This window comes from Pungitius pungitius, chromosome 1, assembly GCF_949316345.1.
Source record: "Pungitius pungitius chromosome 1, fPunPun2.1, whole genome shotgun sequence".
Classification (NCBI taxonomy): Eukaryota; Metazoa; Chordata; class Actinopteri; order Perciformes; family Gasterosteidae; genus Pungitius; species Pungitius pungitius.
The window spans coordinates 8,293,333-8,313,550 of record NC_084900.1 but is presented as its reverse complement, the minus strand read 5'-3'; the positions used below and the strand labels follow the sequence as shown (position 1 = coordinate 8,313,550).

The window sequence follows — 20,218 nt, the reverse complement described above, 5'->3', positions numbered from 1 at the left end:
CACAGATATCTACAGCAGTAGATGCCTCAATGTTACATAAACATTTTTAAATTGAATGTGTGAATGAATGCTTTGGTCGTTTTCTATCTTTCATCTTATAAGATGTAAAAAAGGAAGAGGACACCTTGCAAGTTGATGTCCTCAGATTGCTTTGGAATATCCAGTTTGCCATGATAAAAACAGCGGAAACGTGCACATCCACCTTCCCTCTTCAATTTTCTTTGGCATTTATGCTTCCACACCACAGGTCAAGAGTCAGGTGGGTGGGTTTTGTACATCGCTTTTTGAAGTCGGATTTGATCTTGAACAAGTTTTTATTTTCCTTCTACTGTTTCTTGTTTTACTGAAACACTTGAGTTACTGTTTAGGGATCAACAAAGTCATTGATCCGATTCATAATACAGGTGCACTTTAGAAGCCTCCATTTCCTCATAAGAATTTGCTGCTGAATCGGCAATGAAAGACATTCCATGCCCCCCCCCCCCCCCCCCCCCCCCCCACACACACACACACACACACACACACACATGCACACAGCAATTAGGCCAAAAACCGTTTGGTATCAATTCTGACTGATGATGATAATGTTGTTGATAACAAAGATGGAGAATGATTTTGATTGCATGATGATTTTTGTGCATTCGGCTGCATGTCTGTTGTATGTGTGTGTCAGAAGGATCAAGGGCACAGTTTACTGCATACGTGTGCTGGCTACTGCCGATATTTGAGCTTTTCTTTCTTTGCACCTTCTATTTTGGGAAACTGCCTGCCTCGCTGCCCCGCGTCAAACCTCCACCCTCCAGAGAGCAAGAAACAGTCTGTATGGAGAGTGAGAACACAAGCTAAAAGCGTCTCTGTGTGGCCCCAGTGGTAAAGCAGGACGGGGGGGGGGGGGCTGCAGGGCTGGACCTGCCTGGTCCTCCCCTTAAGTCCAAGCCCCGCTAAATGTGTTTCTGCTAAATAGCTTTAGAACAATGAATAGAAATTAACAGTGTACCTTTTTTCAGGTATGATTGAAAGTATATTTTTTTATTTGTACGTGGAAGACCTACTGCACTCGAGGGCTGCATTTTCTATCAGGTATAGGCCTGTAATTTGTCGTGGACTATTATAAATGTCAGGGCCCTATTAATTGCCAGCCACAGTGCTGGTAATAAATACTGTGTGTGCGTGGAGATTCCCACATCTGCATATCGGCGTACGTGTTTTTGCATCTTATCCGGCACGCGCAAATGCCATTAGCTGTAATCGACTTAAATCGACTTTGGGGTATGTTGCACTGTCTATAAACCAGGGGATTTGCGTTAGCTCTCAAAAGCCACTCATCACAAGCGCAGTAATCCACCGATCTGATCGGGGCTGGAAGAAGTGTGCATCAAGGCCTCCGTCAAACCCACTGCCAGCCCGTCGCTGCAGCGTCACAAAGGGGTTAATGTTTCACTACTTGGTGTGCAAAACGTTTGAAGGCAGGAATGAATGGAATTGAAACAATATTTTTTGGCCCACCGTATTGTTTGATGGTAAAATACACACAAGCTCTAGTAGTTGATCAAATAGAGAGGTAGCGCCACGCACACAGAGCTATTCCTTCCATCACTCAAAGGTTTCCAAGCATGCACTCTTACTCATAATCCAGGCCCTTGAAATTAGGTGAGCTTTTGCATGCAGATACAACTGCCAGCATACCAAAACAGTCTTCCCACACAATCATAATTATAGGGAGGCCGACACACATATTCTCTCTCTCTCTCTCTAGGCGAGGAACAAAAGAACGCCCACATAGCCGCTCCTTTCGGCAGTCGTGTGTACTGTAAGCCCACTCATCCTTTTGATACCATCACTCCTCTGTCGTATTCTGTCCTCTTCAGTCCTCCAGAATGTAGAAAGCACCGGGAGAGGGGTACAACATTGGATATGGAAACGGCAAACAAATGAGCGACGTGGAGAGAGGCCAACGGTGTGAAATGCATTCAGAGGCAGAGGCCAAAAAGAAAAATAGCGAATAGAGTGAAGAGGAGGGGGGACCAGGACCGAAAAGCCAGTGCAAAGAGCGGAGTGGAAGAAGTCGAAGAAGGGAAGCTGGAGGAGTTTGAGGAGGATGGAAAGAAGGAGGCATGCCGAGTCGGTGTGTCGTTAAGCGGCTGGGCAGAGAAATATGTAAAGGCGATAAACGAGTGAAGGCCGCCATCCATCACTGTCGGAGGGGGGGTGTGAAGGAGGGGAGAGGGGAGAGTGGATGTGATTAGGGAGAGCTGTGTTGAAACGCAGCAGAGGGAAGGTGGCGTGGTTGAAGAACGGCGGCGAACATGTGATGAGGTTAAAACGCGAGATGAGAAAGAAAGAGCTCCCTGGTCAAGAGTGTGACAGTCAAGTTGTAAAGTATTGTATTGGGACATATTGCACAACAATGGACCTTTTAGTGCCACCACATGGCCGTCATAATTGTAAAAATGTTTTGACTGGGCATTAAAATTTTCTCAGAGGTCACACAGTATACTGAGAAGTACGTAAACCACACACCTTCCTTGTAGCTTATAGTTGCAGATTGAGCGATGGGTGATGTCATTATATTATTGGTTTGGTCTCCGTAAAGCACACTTTATTTGCTCTTACAAAAGGCCACATTTTAGAAATTATCAATTCGTTTCTAGCTGGACAAAGAAAAGTAAACAAATGCCAATTTTAGTTGCACTAACAGGCGTCTTAACAGGTTGTCTGCCAAGATCTGCAGTATTGCAATGTCTGTTTTGGTTCTCTGTAAAAGTTGTGTCTGAAGATCAAGAGCCTTTGGACACAGATGGCACGTAATCCTAGTCTTTTTGCTCCGTCTGCCCTTCAAACGTAAGAGCAAAACAAAAGATGTGCAAATGTCAGGCATTAAGTGCTTTTTTTCTCCAATCCGCAGTCATTGTGGATTCTTTTTTTTTTTTTTTTCTTCTGCTGTATAGGTAAAGGGTGTTGATGGAAAAAGCCAACAGAACCCCTGAGGTGAATGGTGGGAGTGAAACTAGAGAAATGGGAAATCAAAAGAAAGAAACTGAAGTGAGTTCTCTTTAAAATAAGAGGACAGCATTCTTCCCTGCAGCAGGGCTCCGAAATAATAGATCTTCTGAAATACTCTTATTAATTCCCCCAAACCTCTGTGCTGTTTTTAAAAGAAAAAATAACCTGAGTGCACAGTGTACCCATCTGTATGCATCACCCTGTCTGACTAAACCATGTTGGAATCAATCCTATTTGGTAGATTGTGATAATTCTCTCTATTCTTGGAATTTTTTTTTTTTTTTGGAAAAGTTCCTCCTCTGCATCAATTTAGGAATTTCATGGTTGTACACATTTTAGCTGATGCACATTTCTCAGCTGTAAAAGTTGTGGGGATTTTCTTCAGCGGTCAGAAAATCAAACGCTTGTGCTGGTGTCCAGAAAATTCCGTTGAAGGACCCACGGCCGTTTCATCCGAGCCGAGTGAAATTGAGCGGTGCTTTTGATTACAGCACCTTATCTTAAGTAAGGAGTTCTTAAAAGTATCTGTAATCTTTTAACATGGCATGACTTCACAGGAGGTGAAAGCCACATCAAAATAGCATCTCAAAGGCTTTAAAGTTGTCTTTTTTTTTAATGAAGACTGCCAACTTATCTCCTATGCACAGAAAAGCAACCTTGGAACCCAATGTCTCCCTTTATAGTATGTCCGTTTTTAGAGGTCAGACTTCCTCCTCTCTGAGGCGTAGACGGAACACAACACAGCGAGCGACTCTCGATGTTGTGAAAAACCGGCAGGCAGTTAACACACTGCTCTGATTTACTGCCGCCTGTCGAGTGCTGAACCGTAAAGGCTTGTTCACTGGTGAACAAGAGAAATCCGAAGCAGTGAACCGCGGCAAGAAGTATGCATCGCTCTGGTCTGCCTTGTGAGTACAGCAGAATGTTGTAGCCTACTGGGTAGTCTATTTACACGTGTGCTCTGTTACATTCTCCTAATTTTTTGCATCGCCAAAAGCCGGTGTCATGCAGAAGGACATCAACCAAAGCCCAAAACACCTAACTATTTCTGAGACAAACTTGGCTTCCATTACCTGTACCACACCAAACTTTTCCCACCAATTCTGTTGCAGTGTTGTATTATATCTGAGGCAGCCATCTCCCACTCCTTGCTGAGCTTTTGTAATTTAGTTTCCTCCCTTTGGGAATCCCGCACGGCTGCACAGCTCGGGGATCAAATTTCCTGGGAGCTAAATTGAATTGGCAAACCATGGAGGTGACAATGATTTTTCCGTGGCACTTCATTGGCTCAGATTGTGCCAGGGAGCGGCCTTGACATAATGTGTTGTGGAGCTCTCTACCGATCTGTAGGTTTTGCTCACTATTTGGCCTTAACCGCGAGAAGATCGGTTTGTTTTACCCATTTATAAGAGTATACGGTACCAGCATCTTTGTTTGCATGTTTTTCTTTAACGTGCAATGATTCGATTTCTCTCCAAAAAGACTGAGGTGGCATCGCTGCATTATCCGTTTTGAAAGTACTTTGGTAAAGTGTGGAAGTGCTCTGTTTCTATACATCTGCATTGGTCTCATAGAAGGAGCCAGTTGAGTAGCTGAAATTGAACAGCCGAGCATACGAGAGACATAAAGGGCTGGGAAAAAGCTCTACCGGGATGCTTTTTCACTTGAAGAGGACTCGTCTCCTCGGTGGGAGGGCTGTCTCGTCTGTGTGTCTCAATGCAGCGCTATTTTAGTTATCCTTCACCCCAGATGGCAATGATTAAATTGCATAGTGAAATAGTTTGAGATGGGGGCTGATAAAGCCTTTAATTAATAGTTGCCGGTCTTTGTGTGTCCCGCATGCTCATCTTTGATGCACTTTCCTCTCCGTGCTGAATTAATCCTGGCGTCTGTATGGACCGGCATCCTCTATGCACTCGCAAGCTTTTTTTATTAAAAGCTATTATTGGTGTTTTACCAATGCATCAAACAAAAATGATGAAAGGTGTTTCTCTGTGGGGTTCAGACAATTTCCGGAATATTAGACCGGTATACTGACATGTATACATGCAATTCCTTACAAGATTTATATTGATCGCTCTTGTTGGACTTCTGTCAACTTTGGTCAGATTAGACAATGAATGCTTCTGTAACTATATTATATACTGTGCACAAATTTGGCTTTCCAATGACATTAACTATGACAAGTGTCACAAAATAAGTCGCCTGCCACTCGCCACCGACATCATGCTCCTGCAGTTTTCAAGCGCTCTGTTCATCCCTCATCGCTCCCTCTCTCAGCTTAAAATGTTTTGTCCCAACATAAACATCACTGCTTTCCATCCTCACTGTCTCTGCACTCCACCTCGCCCCTCTTCATTCTCCCAGCGGCGGCCTCTCCTGCAACGCCGCCATATTTATGAATCTGTTTTTATGAAACGAGTCGCACACAAACGCACCGCGACCGAGTTGCCGACACCTCCCCTGCCGACCAGAAACCCTGCGCCGGAAATTATATTGACCCTGATTAGTTGACATGGCCGGATGACAAAAATGATGGATGATGATGATGTGTGTGTGTGCGGCGTGATAGTGGCAGAAGGTTGATACACCAGGGCTCCTAGATTTGAGGGGAAACCCGAGGTGAGAGAACAGTTGGCTGATGGGGTAAAGACGTGCCAACCACGCCCTCTGCATCAAATTGATGGGTGTAGTGATTAATGCTACACAAGCACCACGTGGCACAAACGGTCTTCCCATCGGTGTGTCCCTCCCGCGTCCGTCCCTCATAACGTGGTTAAGGTCTATCAGGCTTGTTTTGATCACAGAAGCTACTCTCAAAACACAATGAATTACAAGCTGCGCTGTGACTCTGCACAAAACACTTTTTCCCCCCCCTGACACGAGGCACTGATAACGCTGCAATGAGCCTGCAGGGGAAACCGGTTTCCCTCGAGTTTGTGTGCTACGTCTCACATTCTAACGCTCTGATGCAGGCGGGGGGGGGGGACGCGCCGCGCTTCGCTGTCAAGCCTAGACTGGTACACGCTGCTGCAGACAAAGTACTACGAGCCGCTTTTCTCCTGACAGTCGTCGCCCACGCGGTATTCTGCATCGCGATTCACTCGAAGGTCCACGGCCCACTGCATCTGTTGTAAATGCCGACGAACACCTGCGAGTTTGCACAGTCACAGCAGTGGTCGGTTAGCATTCTGGCAGACAGCTGCTGGGGAGGCGCAAGCATACTCCCGAAACGCCTCTAGTTTGATGTCTAAATAACTATTTACTGTTTCCAACGACGCAGGAAGACATTCTCAACAGACTATGGGTCAACAGACCAATGGCTTACACCCCCTTAGTGTCCGTCCATTCGGGTTGACATAAAAAGGTATTGTGTGATGTATTTTACATTTGGAGTGGACCAGCTGAGCTGCATGTAGGTGGTGTTTGGGGAAGGACACGAGGCTGTCGGTGTTCCCTTCTCTGATGGGACTGAACACATTACAGTTCAGTGTAAATCCGGGCCCATTTTCCTCCAAAGGGGGTTTCCACCTAGTAGGATTAGGAAGTTAGCCAGATAACTTTAATAAGCAATTGTCGACCTAAATAATACTTAAAGCTACCTAATATTTAAATGTAGTTTTATAGATTCATATTATTACCGAGAGAATTGATTAATCTTTTACAACAGGGTTCCCTGCAAGGGCTCATGGATGCTTTGAGTCTGTTTAAGATTTTTCTTACCTTTTCATGCCCTCTTTCATCCCTCATTTCCCACCTGTGTCACTCACACTGTGTGACGGCTCTAATCCCCCGTCGCCTCACACACACACACACACACACACTCTTTCACAGTTGGCGCTCCCCCATTTCCTCCTCCCTCCCCTACATTGGCCTCCCCCAAAACCATCCCTCAGTCTGTCTCCTTTTGGTTGCCGTGGTTACAGTTGGTTCTGCTCACCAGGAGCCCGCTGTGCCTAAACAGACTGTCAACAGTTTAATTACTCATCCTTTCATCCCTCTATCTATCCATACTTCTGCACTACGCGTGTGCTTGTAGCTTCCACCTCTTAGTCCCTCCTCTCCGTGACAAACTCTTTATCCCTCTGTTCATCATTTCCTCCTCTCATCCTTTGACTTCTAATTCCTCTCCCGTCCCTCTTTCCTACAATGTCTGACTGTTTAATTACTCATCCTTTCAACACTCTTTGGCGTTGCTATTTGATTCCATTCATTCATTCAGCTCTAGTGCCAGTGGTGTAGTTTTCTTTCAGAAATTATTTTTCCTTTATTCCCTCATCCCCCCCCCCCCCCTTTCTCTTATCATCCACCTCTCAAGTGTCATTCCGTGGCTTTTCATTTGTCATTACTCAGTGTCCCTCCCTATCTTAAGCAGCCATTCTTGTAATTACTTCTCTTCATCACACTATTGTGCCATAAGTCTCTTTACATCATCTGCCATTTGGTTCCTTAGCAGTGGACAGCGGGCTGATGTTTCATCCTCATAGCCTCCCTCCTTTCCACCCCCCCCCCCCCCCTCCCTCCACCATTTGTCATTTATCCATCAAATGCCACCTTTCTCCCAGTGGCCACGTCTACCTATTTTTACGGGTTTAAATCGTGCGCGTCTCGCCTGGATTGAAAGGCCGTGGAATCGGAAGGGTGTGTGACATCCCACATCTATCATTCATCCCGGCTCTGATGTCTGTTCATGTGTCTATCTTCCTGTTTGATTCATGCTTAGTCGCTTGGGATCCGGTTGGTCACAATTTTCTGAACGCTGAATAAATCGGTCTCTCTCATCTGTTCTTTTAAAATTTGTGTTCCTTTATGGCTAAGCCATGATTGACATTCTGCTTTTTTGGAGATTGTGTGATGCATTCCTTTTTTTATAACCCTTCAAAACTAGTACAAGAGCCAAAGTAGATTAATGAGTCATGTTTGTCAGTTGCAACATAACATGCAAAAGTTTAAAATGTCAGAGGAAATGTCTCATTATGGTGGCAACCAACATGACTTGTGTAACACATTATATTCTGGTTAACTTGGTGCATATAAAGAAGCCAGATCGTGCACACTCAAGATCCCTTTGCAGTAATCTTTTATTTTTAAAAACCAAGATTGGTTTGTAGAGGGTGTTTTCAACAAACTCTGCAAGCTAAAGTTAGCATAATTAGTCCACTAGCAACCGCTCATAAAATGCCTAACCGGAAATGTCTGAAATGAAGGAACCATTATTTCCAAATAAATTTGTGCCGTGATAAAGAGGAAGCTTTAACGATGTAGCAACAGCAACTAAGGAGGGAGAGGCTTGACAAAGGGGTGAATTCATTGATGTGCAATCTCTTTTTACTTAAAGTAATTATTTGCTTTCCTGGCTTTATCATTGTTTTGTTTTTTTTCTAAAGTCCTTCTTCACTCACTTGCCAGTCAGCTCATACTGTTCAAAGCTCCCGCTTGGAAAAGTGAGCCTCCCATCTGCTCATGCGTCTTCCTTACTGTTGCCCCGGAATGACAGACACCCGTGCTAACAACAGGAGGATGTAGGAAATGTTTTATTCTGCCTTCGTGCCTCTGCTTGAACCACAGGACATTTTCCCGCTCTGCATTCTCCTGATTATCACTGGCAGGAGAGGAAGTCCAATTATAGAATTATTCTTTGCGTAATGGATTTCAAAAGGCCTCTGTAGAAACGAGAAAAACAAAAATCTTTTTTAATCAGAGCTTGAGTGCCCCTGTTGGTGCTCCCCGATGTTGGTCATCTTTTACTCTCTTGCAGACTTTTGGCCTAATTGTTTCTATTGGTAAGAGTAGAAGGCAACGTAATCAGGGCCATCTGTCATTTCTAATCCCCCTCCTTCCTCATCCGTGTTTTTGTTTAAATATGGTAAATCACTATTACTTTTGGCTACATTTTGGCCTCTTTTTAACCTTCTCTTATTATCTTGTCACTCATCATTGTATATCTGTTATTGGTTATCTCACTTATTTAATCAGTCAATCCTTTAGCCTCTGAAGAGCAAGAAATAAGATTAAAGGAAAATTACAGCATGACTCAATCTTTTCCATAGCATCATCACCTTCTGCTCCTCATTCCTGTCCCCTAGTTATTCCTCCTCATACGGATGATTCTTCCTCCCTGCTGCTATGGGCCCTTCATCATTTCTTCTCTTCGTTCCCAATCGACTTCTTTCTTTCGCCCGTCTCTCATTGTTCTCGCCACTTGGCGAAGTCAATCTCTGCGTCCCACTTCACCTCTTCCTACCGCCTTCCTTCATCTGACCTCTCCTCTCCATCGGTGCCCATCACTGTGTCCCTCTCCTCTCCATCTCCTCCTCCCTCTACCTCGCGCTTGCACTTTCTCTCTCGTCTCCATTTCCTTCTCATTGCCGTATTATCCCCCCCCCCCTATATCCACTTGGTCGGTCTGATCTCCTGTGTCAGTGTGCCAATTCTCTCTCTCGTGTGTGTGTGTGTGTGTGTGCGCACGCTCAAACAGCTTACGTAAAAAGCCTCAAACGAGGGAACTATTCTCTGCTGCTTCAACCGCACAAACAGCCGGCATCCGTGCACACACACACACACACACACACACACACACACACACACCACTCCAGGTGAGATTACATAAAGGCAGGGTGATGAAAGTCGCGCTAGAACGCACCTCGCGAGTAATCTGATACGGGACAGCTGGCCGACGCTCACACACGGAGGCAGACTCGAAAACAGACATGCTCAGTGGGGTTAGGGGTGTGTGGAGCGAAAAAAAAGAAAACTGGGGACTTTGAGGTGTAGAAGGATTAGAGCACAAGGCTAAGAAAGGAAAAGCATGCACTAATCTGGGAGATTTGAGTGTGCACGTTCATCTGTGTGTGCAGATCACTTGGCCCCTTTGGTTTTTTTTCTGTATCTCTTCATTGTTTATAGCACCGTGAATGTGTGCGTTGGGTGCGTGTGCCATAAAGAACAGAGTTCCCGGTCCAGTGAGTGCTGGCGTTCACCACAATGATGGGCCAACCGATTCAACACGAGAGAGTTAAACGTGCCAACGTGGAGCTTTACTGTCGACGTGTGTGTACTTGTGTGTGTGTGTACGCGTTTGGAACTGCGTGGACGTTACCTTTTCCGTCTGTGCGGCTCTGTAATCCGAATCAGCTCCACATGTTATCCAGGGTTTTATGTGTGGGTGCGTTTGTGTTTGTCCGTGCTCGGCACAGATCTCGCCCCAGGTGTTTCTCCTCGTGTTGGTCCTGCAGGAGAGGGGCGTTGGGCGGGGAGGGTGTGTAACTGTGTTTTAGCTGAACCCTGTCCTCCTCCACTTTAGACACGCACGACCCCACATGCCATCAAAACGACGAGGATGTAGGTCATTTTCATGAAAAGGAGAGTTGCAGAAACCCCCTGTTCGACAATATCCTCCCAGGCTTCTATAGATGAAGAAAAGTTGGAAAATCCGGAATTACTCGCCGAATCCCGCTGTGGTATTTCCCAAAAAGAGGCCTCAGTACTGTGCCTGAAATCCTATTAATGGAGTTTTGATATGATTTCCACATGGCTGTATTCAACTTCTCTGTGAGCAGTTCAATCAATGGCGTATAGGAATCCTTGTTGGCGGTGATCCTCACACCCCCCCCCCTCCCTGCATGCCCCTCCTTCTCCCAACTTCTCTTTTCTGCTCCCCCCCCCCCCCCCACCTCCCCTCTCCCCCACCCCCCCAATCACACAGCTCGATCTCTTCTTATTTCTTCATCTAGCTGTCTGGCGTTCCTCATTCTTTCGCACCGTTTTTTTTCCTCCCCATCCTCTCTCTCTCGCTCTCTTTTTCTCTCTCACTCATCCCTCACTTCCCGGAGTAATTTCCAGGGCGTGTCACTGTCGGTCACGATGCAAGCCGTCTTTGTCCTCCCACATAGAATTAGTTGTTCAGGGATGACCTTGGAAGGGAGGTGCAGAGAGGGGAGGTATGGAAGAGTGAGCCGGCGAGATGGAGGGATGGCCAGAAACCTGCAAAAGAGGAGAAACAAGGAGAGTGTGAAGAGCATGAACTGCCTGCGCTGTACATGTTTCCCCCCCCATAACGCCCCCTTCACCCTCTGCGTGTGCATCACACAAACGTTGGATGGAGTCCATTATCACTTTTATGCCTCATCCCTCTTTTTTCAACCTCCCCCCAGAAATCTCCCCCCAACACTCCTCCCATCTTTAAAAAAAAAAAAAAAAAAAGCTCCCCTACCTCTTCCTTGTCTCCCCCCCCGCCCCCCCCCCCCCGCCCCCGTTCCCTCCCGCTCACCCGTCTGTCAACATGAATCAATGGTTCTGAGACCCTCTTAACGCCTCTCAGCAGGCTGAATTGTCTTGTTTATGCTCGCACTCACAGGACCACCGAGCACATGCGGACAAACACGCTCATGCAGCACATTCGCGCATATTTTACCACACACCACCTCCACCGTTGCGGCCGCCGCCGCCGCCACCACACACCCCAACACACGCACACATCCACTAAGTAGTCATGCAGTGTTACCCTCCTGCAAAGCACACACAGCATTCCTCTCTCGCTCTCCCCCCCCCCCCCCCCCCCCCCCACACACACACACACACTCTAATGAAACAACTGGGCTATTGATCAGCGGCATGAATGTCAGACAGTTGAAAAGTCTAACCCCCCCAACACACACACACACACACACTCTCACTGGGCTGTCAATCAGACTCCAGAAGCCGACACCTATAAGAAGATAATCTCATTATCTTGCTCTAACGCTGTGCTCTCATCTGTATTTGTGTGTGTTTCCTTATGAGAGCGTCCGTATTTATGTACATCAGTGCAGCCGCTGCATCTATGCAGCTTCTCTGCTGGATTTCTCTTTTTCTTCCTACCAAATGTGAGATTCCATTTTTCTTCGGCTGCTCTGCTCTCCACCGGTTTTCACTTTGCCACTTCAAATGCCCAATACAGCTACTTGGTGGGTTTTTCTTTTTAAATTAATTTGTTAAGTCTCCACTGGGTCCTTTCATAAACTGAAGACAGGGTTTTTGCCCTCTGCTAAATGAAAAGATGGAATTACTAACCTTGTTTTGCGGATCACTCCATCGATACTCAGCCGTCACGTCTCCCTATCTGCGCGGCTCGCTGTCGATCTCTGCTCCGTGGAAAAACACCCATCTCTTTCTCTCTCTCTCTCTCTCTCTCTCTCTATCGCACACTTCTATCCCCCTCGCTCGGTCCCGACAGCTGCAGCGCTCTGTCTGCCTCCGCTGTCGCTCCTCCGTCAGGCTGTAGGCTGATTGAATTTTAAGTCATGTTAATCCCACGGAACAGGTACTGAATGAAGGAGGAGACGCTGCAAAAAGAGAAGGGAGAGGGAGAGAGAAAAATATAACAATGCAAGGGAGTAAGCTGCCTTGTATTTTTAGAAATCTCCTCTCCTTCAGGGTGGTTTTCTCCAGTTATTTTTTCACTTGGCCTGCCTCCACCCAGTTACTGTACTTTGTTTATCCATTTCATCCTCTTGCTTTTCCCTTGTTTTTTTGCATTTCTTTGTCCTTACCTTGTGCAGAAAAGTGCGTGATCTGGCTCTGTCTGTGGCAGGAAACGGACTGAGGGGGAGCGGGAGAGAAAAAGAGAGGGAGAGAGACAGTGCATAAAGATGAGGGGAAGGGGGGGGGGGGGGGTGTGATGGATGAGAGCGTGCTCTACTCAAGTATTTTACTTGAGCATTTGCATTTTATACAGATACATAATTAGTCAGCCTTCTTCAAAATTTAATCTAACGTTTGAATTCTGCTGTGGGGACAAATTGGCTGGTGGTTTATTGCCAAGCTCAAAGAAGGGAAAGCATACAGATGCAAACAAAAGCGTGCATTCTTTTTTCCCCACAGAAATATTTTCCCTCTCTTGGTTACGAGTGAATTACTGCCCAAAGCGAAGGACTTTAAGTGTCTCTGGGGGGGCGTTGGTAAAAAGGAGAGGCAGCTGGACAGGCGGCTTGGTTCAATGCAGGACTGCTGTGATTCAAGAGGAAGACGAGCCGAAAGGCAAAGCTCTCGATCCATCAGTCCATTTAGTCCCGACCCTCGTCCATGACCGTTTGGTTGCTGACCAGAAGTACTACATCGTTGCTACAAATGTATCAACAAATGTAGTTTCATTGGCGTTGTAGCTGGGGCCAACATTAGTGAGGGGGGGGGGGGGGGTCAGAGTAGAGCCTCCCTCACATCTCAAGGGCCCAGTAGAGGTGGTTCGGTCACCTGATCAGTCCGTAAGGGCCACTGGGGAGATTATACATCTCATCAGTTTTCCTGGTAAGAGCTGGACAATGCCTTGGGAGGGAGGGGGTTTCTGGAATGATCTGTTTAGTCCACTGTTCCCAAGATGATTATTCTAAGTGGAGGAACAAAATTAAACTAGCTTATACTATTTAAACTCTTATTAAGGGGCCATTCTGCGTAATACATACTGCCATCTACACTACCTACGAGAACATTTTTGCGGTAATACTTTTCATTCCCTTTTTAAATTCAGGCTTTCAAGAGTGTTTTTACACTGTGAAATTACCTCTTTTGCTTTAGTGAAGGACGTGAGCACATCTTCACCACAGATGGAGGGTTTGGGGGAGCAGAAGGAAGGAAGGAAGGAAGGAGGGATGGAGCAAAAGGAGGAGATAAAAGTCTCCTGGTATGACGAGGGGGGGGAAGCGAGGCTCTCGGCGCCCCGGGCAACTATGGGTCAGGCCGGGATGAGCGGGGGAGCGTAGACGGATGATTAAGAAAGAGTGAGCGGCGACGTGTGAGGAGCGGGGGAGGCGGGCGGCTGGAGGGCTGGGGAGGGAGGCCGAGGATCTCGGGGGCGTGAGGGAGAGAGGGGTTATTGGGGGATAGATGGGAGTGGTGGATGGATGCAGTGATAGGGAAAGTGTGTGTGTGTGTGTGTGTGTATGTACAGAAATATATATATAAACTTCAAACACGGGTCGAGCAGTTGATTTCCCCGCTGCGCCGATGGCGGCTGGCGAAACAGCCGTTAAATGCAACCTCTTGCTAGAGATATTGGATGTTGGAATTAAGTCACTTCCTACATCACATGTGTGCAGGTCCTTTTGTCGACACAGGCAACCGCCAGAGATGAAACATGGGAGAGAAGAGAAAGAAACAGACCGGGATTTGTCTTTTCACAACTTGTTTTTTTCATGTATAACAATTGCCACCCGGGAGTTAATCACTAAATATTTCTCAATCGGTGCATCCCTTTGCCGTTCATATTTCCGCATAGAGCATTTTCCTCTCATCCCACTTTCCCATGCTCTTGACCAATGTATTTTTTAACCTACTAAGCCAGTCCTCCATAAAAGCAATGTCCAGCACGAGACGTTTGATATATCACTTTGCTTTATGGATCATTGCTTTCTGATTAATCGTCCAGTGGTTTGGCACCCGGTCCTCTGGTCAGGGAGAGTGACCTTGATGAGTGAAATAAACTAATGTGACCTGCTGCCTGTGGACGGATGGAGTGAGTTCCCCAGTCCGGAGGAAATGTTATTACTGACTTGTTTGCTCGGGAGTGTTTTTATCTGTTTATATGATTACATCGAGATGTAATTGAACCATAGGGTAAATGTCAAAGAGTTTGTGTCCTTTGAGAACATTCCCTCTGCCCATAGATCGATCACGTTTGAGTGAAACAAAGTCAAAACGCCTGGACTGAGTCCTGAGCAGGGAGACTGGCAGGATTGTTTTTAGTTCATCCCGAGTGATGCTGCACTTAATTAGAGGGACGGCAGACCTGTTCTGGTTCGGTCAGGCTAAATTAGCCCTCAGAGTGAAAACGGTTCCAGGGGAGTCGGCCCACTGACCCTGGGCTGAACTAATTCACCAACTTTATTTTTTATTGGCAATTGGTTCTCAGGTCAACTCAGCTGTGGGGTCGGCAAACTGGAAATGACTAACAAGTGCGTGTGTGGCTCTCGGGTGCACACTGAATACCGAGTTTACACCACACGCTATCTCATATATCCAAGGTATTTTTGACAGTGACACGTTTTTGCTCATTGCCAGATGTGACCGGCAGCTTCAAAGTCTGTGCTTTGAAATGAGAAAGCTGCCTACATGAACCGACGCTACACCTCTCCATTTAATGTTGAGCCATGCGGCTGGTTTGTCATCCAGTGAGGACATTTGCGTGTCCGCGTGGAAGGGTAAGTGAGTCACGGTGAGTGTGTGTGTGTGTGCGCGACACAACGGCTAAACATAGGCGACACTTGAACACAAAATAATTAAAACACGCTCACGGAGCACCTGACTTTTGTCGCACATAATCACCGGTGTGTCAAAGGCTTGCGTTCGCACACACCCACACACATTGACTTCACACGTGGACATGCACACATGCGCCATACATACCCGCACAATCTGTCTGCATGCGACACCTGGCACTCAATTCAAGTCACACTAATCAGGACGTGGCCGGCCTGTCCCTCCCCGGGTCTGAATGGAAGACACGGGCACACAGGCGGACACTTGCCCACTTCTGTTGTCGAGGGGTAAATGATGTGGAGGTTTAGGCAGGAGGGCAGATCGGCCCTCCATTTGTCTCAATCGCGAGATAATGAAAGACAAGGACAGACGCGGATGGACGCACACAGTCAGACACACGACTGCTGCACAGCCCCCCGTTCTGGCGTTGCTCTTGAAGCCCTATACAAGCCGTTGTGCTTTTATTTGTTTCTTTTGCATCAGTGTGTCCTCAATGGTTTCCCAGTTACTGCCGGCCGGGGCCGTTTCCACATCGGCAGCAGTCAATGACGTACAGGGAGGGCATGCGGAGCCTCATTCGTCGACATTAGTTGTAAAATAAACTTGAAGAAAAGAAGCACGCGAGCCAAATTTCTCTAAGCGCAAGTCCCTTTAATGCATTGGATTTACTTAGCTTCTTATACATTGTTATTTCGTAATAAAACATTCTCTTCGTGTGCGGGTGCCAGTGCTTAAATGAATTTATACAGAAATGCAATGGTCTGTGCAGGAGAAGGTGGAAAAACGGGCTGTTAAATGTGGAAATAGAAAGCTGGGAGGTGCAAATGAGAAGATTGTAATTTAGATTTTGTTTGCTGATTGTTTTCGCCTAATACAAGCGGCAGATTCTTGGCATTGGTTCTGTTGGGATTGCATCCATGTGTGTCTGCGTGTGTGTACCACAGGAAGAAACTGCCAGTACACTGACACATTCACGTGCATATAATTATCAGATTCAAGCCTATAATCAGCGTGAAGAACTACTCAAGGGAAGATTCTTTGATGGCCTCCATATTGTACTGTTCCATTAATACCACCGGCCCTCTGCTGCCTCTCTGCACTGCTTTTCTTTCCCCCCCCCCACCCCCAGCAACATTTATTTGAACATTGCCGACAACCTCTGCTTAGAGTCGTTCTGTTCAACATTATTGAGCATGTTCAATTTGAGTTGCACATGAAGTTTGTTTGTAGCCTAGAGAGAGTGCTCCTCTAGACGTTGCATCGGAGGAACAGACTGAGTGTCTCACCAGCTGACATCTTTGGCACGTGTCGTGAAGTGGTTGGAGTGCCGTGTGTTTGCAGAAATCAGCTAAAGCTCCAACAGAGACCTGGCTGGATTGAGGTGTTTACAAGACTGTGAGCTCCTTTAAATAATGCATCTAAAATTGTGCGTTCTGTCATTAGGCTCGTCACGACTACGAGAAGAATTGCATTACCAGAATCTGAGCGTGCCGTCTACGTGGCCCCCAACTCGGTCGCATTGCCACTGTAATAGCATTATGATTGGATTATCGGCTGTGCGAGTAAACGCGGCTAATAGACGTCTCTCACAGTGGGACACTCTGCCATGTTAAATGCATGTGTAACTAATAACGCTGATGACGAGTGCAGTTGAGGTGAGCCGGTGCCAGAGCCCACGCCGGCACAGGCGAGCCGGAGCAGCGTTAGACGCAATGGCCTGTTTCAGCACCGTGTGCACCGCCCCACGACCAAAACACATGCAGCAGAGGAGGGAGCAGCAGCCACCAATCAAAGAGCGTGAATTGGAACGTGAAAACCTATAAATACGGACTCAAAAATCGCAGTAAAACCAGGATAAAAATGAAACATTCAAATAAATAATGCATGATGTTCTGTGCTGAGAAAAATCCAGACAGTTACATTCTGTAAATAAGAGGCGGATATTAGTCATTTGGTGTCCTGGGCTCCCAGTAGTCCCTGGAAATAGATACAATGGATGTTTTGGGATGAAAGTCGTCACGTTGAGTCATAGACGGAGGGGAAAGATGAAATGTGGTCCTGTCCTTTTTTTAAATAGGGTTCCAGCTATCTTTGCTCGATATCCATTAGAATGGCGTGAATGAATCACCTCCCTGACTTTTGACAGTCATCGATACAGAGAGCCCATTAGATGAGTAACATTGCTTTGATGATGATGGCCAATGTAGAGCCGTTTAATTAAGTGCGATACGGGTGTACCTCGCTGCTTCACTTTGATCTCAATTGGAGCCGACTGCATCTTGTTTAGCTGGCCTTTGTAGCCTTTCACCGAGAGTAACCCCGAGGTAGCTGCCTCACACCGGACGGATGAACATTAGCCAGAGTGACACATCAGCAGAACTTGGTGAAACGAAAAGGTTGAAATGTATGTGACATTTTTATTTGGATTGTGTTTTTAAATGAGATGGTATTAACTGTAGAAAGTGTATTCTAAATTTTTGAATGTCACCCAACTTTAGATATTCTCCTGGTTTTAGATTAGTTTTGTATTGCTTACACCAGAAAAATATTCCACATGACCTTTGACCCTTTTAGCTGCTGCGATCGTGATTCTGAACTCCCTCTTTCAAAAAGCATGTTCCAAGGAGGGATGATACTACCAGACCATTTTGTAATATGCGTGGCCCAAAAGTGACACAAAATGATCTCTGAAGTGGTACAGTACACGGTTTGGAGTGTCTACTCTGTCTGGACTTGCTGATTAGTTTGACAAAGGGTTGTTACGTGCGCAGCTGCAGGGTTTCCATACGCCTTGAAATTGAAGGTCACACTTTGAGTGTTCCACTCCGGCGCTGTGAACACCTTCGTTTTGCTTGCTTGCCATTTTATTTTCCCAGTTTCCTTTTTCTCTGTGGTGTTTCTGTACAGCAGCTTTTCCAGTTTATAGACATTTGTTCCACTGTTTGTTTTTCTGTGTTTATTCACAACACAAAAGCTTTTGATCTTTTTAAAACGTGTATCCAAAATTAGTCACAGGCCTTGTTGAAAGGATCCCTAGCAGTAATAAAGTAATGAGACGTCTGTAATATACGGTTATGTGGATTATTTACCTGAATTAAGATTTAGGGATAAGGGTTTAGTAAAGTTCGATTGAATCCTTTAGTTTGTTTACCTTGTGACATTGTGTAATTATAGCGAGGAATTACTACTGCTTACATGTTGTTGCATGTTAATCAGTATGGAGAAACATGTTGGTTTTCCACACCCACTGTTGACTCTTTTTAGCAAGACTATGAGTTCCTGAGTTTAAAACATTTTCCCAAACTGTATCCTGCTCGGAGTTTGTTCATTATAAACACACAAGGTACTCCAGTGGGAGAGTTGGCATTTACAGCACATCGCTGCAACCCGCTGCGAAGCTGTCTGTAGAGATAATGTTAAACTACGCAGCCCCAACCCCAAAACTAAAATTGCGTCTCACCTTTACCGAAAGAGCTGCCAGTAAGTAGACGCCATTAAACGCCACCGCCTGAAACGGTGGACAAAAAGGAACGTTTATCCAAATGAAATCCAACACACTGCCCGAAGTTTGGAGCGTGAGATGTGCTCATCTCCCTGTTGCAGGATAGTCTTTTTGTTTGTCTGACCAGCTGTGACGTCGTCGTTTTAGACTGTGCTTCTGGATCGAGCCTGTGAGGTGGCGGTGGCAATGGGGTTAATAGAACTGGGACCCTGCGATGACACCATGAATTCCCAGTGTTTTCTTCAGGCTGTAAGAGGCCCTGCTGGTTCATGCCATCTCGGACACCCTGCAGGAGCAGGCAGGCCGCATGATTTACAGAAAAATAAACGCCGCTGCGTCGTAGAGATAAGGTGTCTGTATGGTTACAAAAAAGTACACGTCAGATGTTGACGCATTAGGGATGTTGTGAGGAATGGTTGTGACTGTTTGCAATACACAAAGAGGGAGATCATTCACAAGTACAAGTATAATTAACACAGAGGACCAACCGCCCGCTAGCAGAGCCTGAGACGACTCACGCTGTGGGTTTGGAGTTCATCACGAGCAGATTAATGCGTCACGGGCCCACTGCTTAAGGATTCCCAAAATACCATTAAGTGGCGATCTGGTATAATAAGCCTTCGTCTCACGGTCCCTGAAAGAGGCCTCCTTGTCGCCCTCGGTTCAGCAGTCAAAAGTTCAATGTGAATAATTTGCAGTCACACAGTTTGGTTTGTGTACCTTTTTGTTGTATCCGCTTTCCCATACCCTGTTTCTCCCTTTGCTTCAGCTGGTAATTCATTAGGTCACTGCCTGACAGGCTGAATCTAGCAGTCACTGAAATGACGGCGACGTGGAGTAAGTAAGAGTTATAGATATATTTCAGAGAGCTTGAGGGAAAATCGGTCAAAACTACTATTTTGTAGCGGCAGAGAATTTACTTGTTTAGACCGGCTGACGCGTTGACTTGTGCTTTTACCATATAAATATGTTCTCTCTAAGGTGGTAACAATCAGGGCAAATTGGTGAGTTTAGCGATGCATAACTGCATCCAATCTCAATTTAAAAGAAAAATCCATTTTTACCATTCATCAGAAACATTAGCCTGGCATGTTGAACATACAAGGAAATTGTCATGGTGGATGGTGCATACATGGAACAAAAGGAAACAATGTACAATAAAATACAATATAAAATAAGATATGAAATACAAAACAGAAAAACGGATGGTAACAGTAATACTTTTGAAAAGTTGTTTTGAGTCAGTCAGTGGGGGCCCGGGCTCTGTTAATGAGCCCCACCGCCGATGGGAAGAAACTGTGGCGTGAGGTCTTGGTCCTGATGGACCTCAGCCTCCTGCCAGATGGAAGGGACACAAACGCTTTCAGATTTAGCCCTCGTATTGAACTCCGGAGTCGTGTCCTGTGCTATAGCTGGTACGTTTCCCCACTGACCTCCTTTGTCCAGAATGTCTGGCGAGTTCAGCACCACGGACAGCGTCCA

General features: G+C 46.1%; 2 protein-coding genes and 1 long non-coding RNA gene across 4 annotated transcripts in view; 1 reads left to right on the top strand and 2 right to left on the bottom strand.

The window, feature by feature from the left end:
- The window catches only part of LOC119221857 (leucine-rich repeat and fibronectin type-III domain-containing protein 4), a 30,504-nt gene extending 19,887 nt beyond the window's left edge, over positions 1-10,617 (bottom strand). Inside the window, exon 1 of the mRNA XM_037477992.2 lies at positions 10,103-10,617. The gene's annotated coding sequence lies outside the window, so the exon portion shown is untranslated. The remainder of the gene's footprint in view (positions 1-10,102) is intronic.
- pcxb (pyruvate carboxylase b) overlaps positions 1-20,218 on the top strand; it is a 201,768-nt gene that overhangs the window by 131,228 nt on the left and 50,322 nt on the right. The window lies entirely within an intron of this gene.
- Positions 10,699-12,611, bottom strand: LOC119221858 (uncharacterized). Its single transcript, XR_005120720.2, has 3 exons — positions 12,534-12,611; positions 12,055-12,326; positions 10,699-10,986 (listed from the first exon to the last, which is right to left on the bottom strand). It is a non-coding gene; the product is annotated as an uncharacterized LOC119221858 (long non-coding RNA).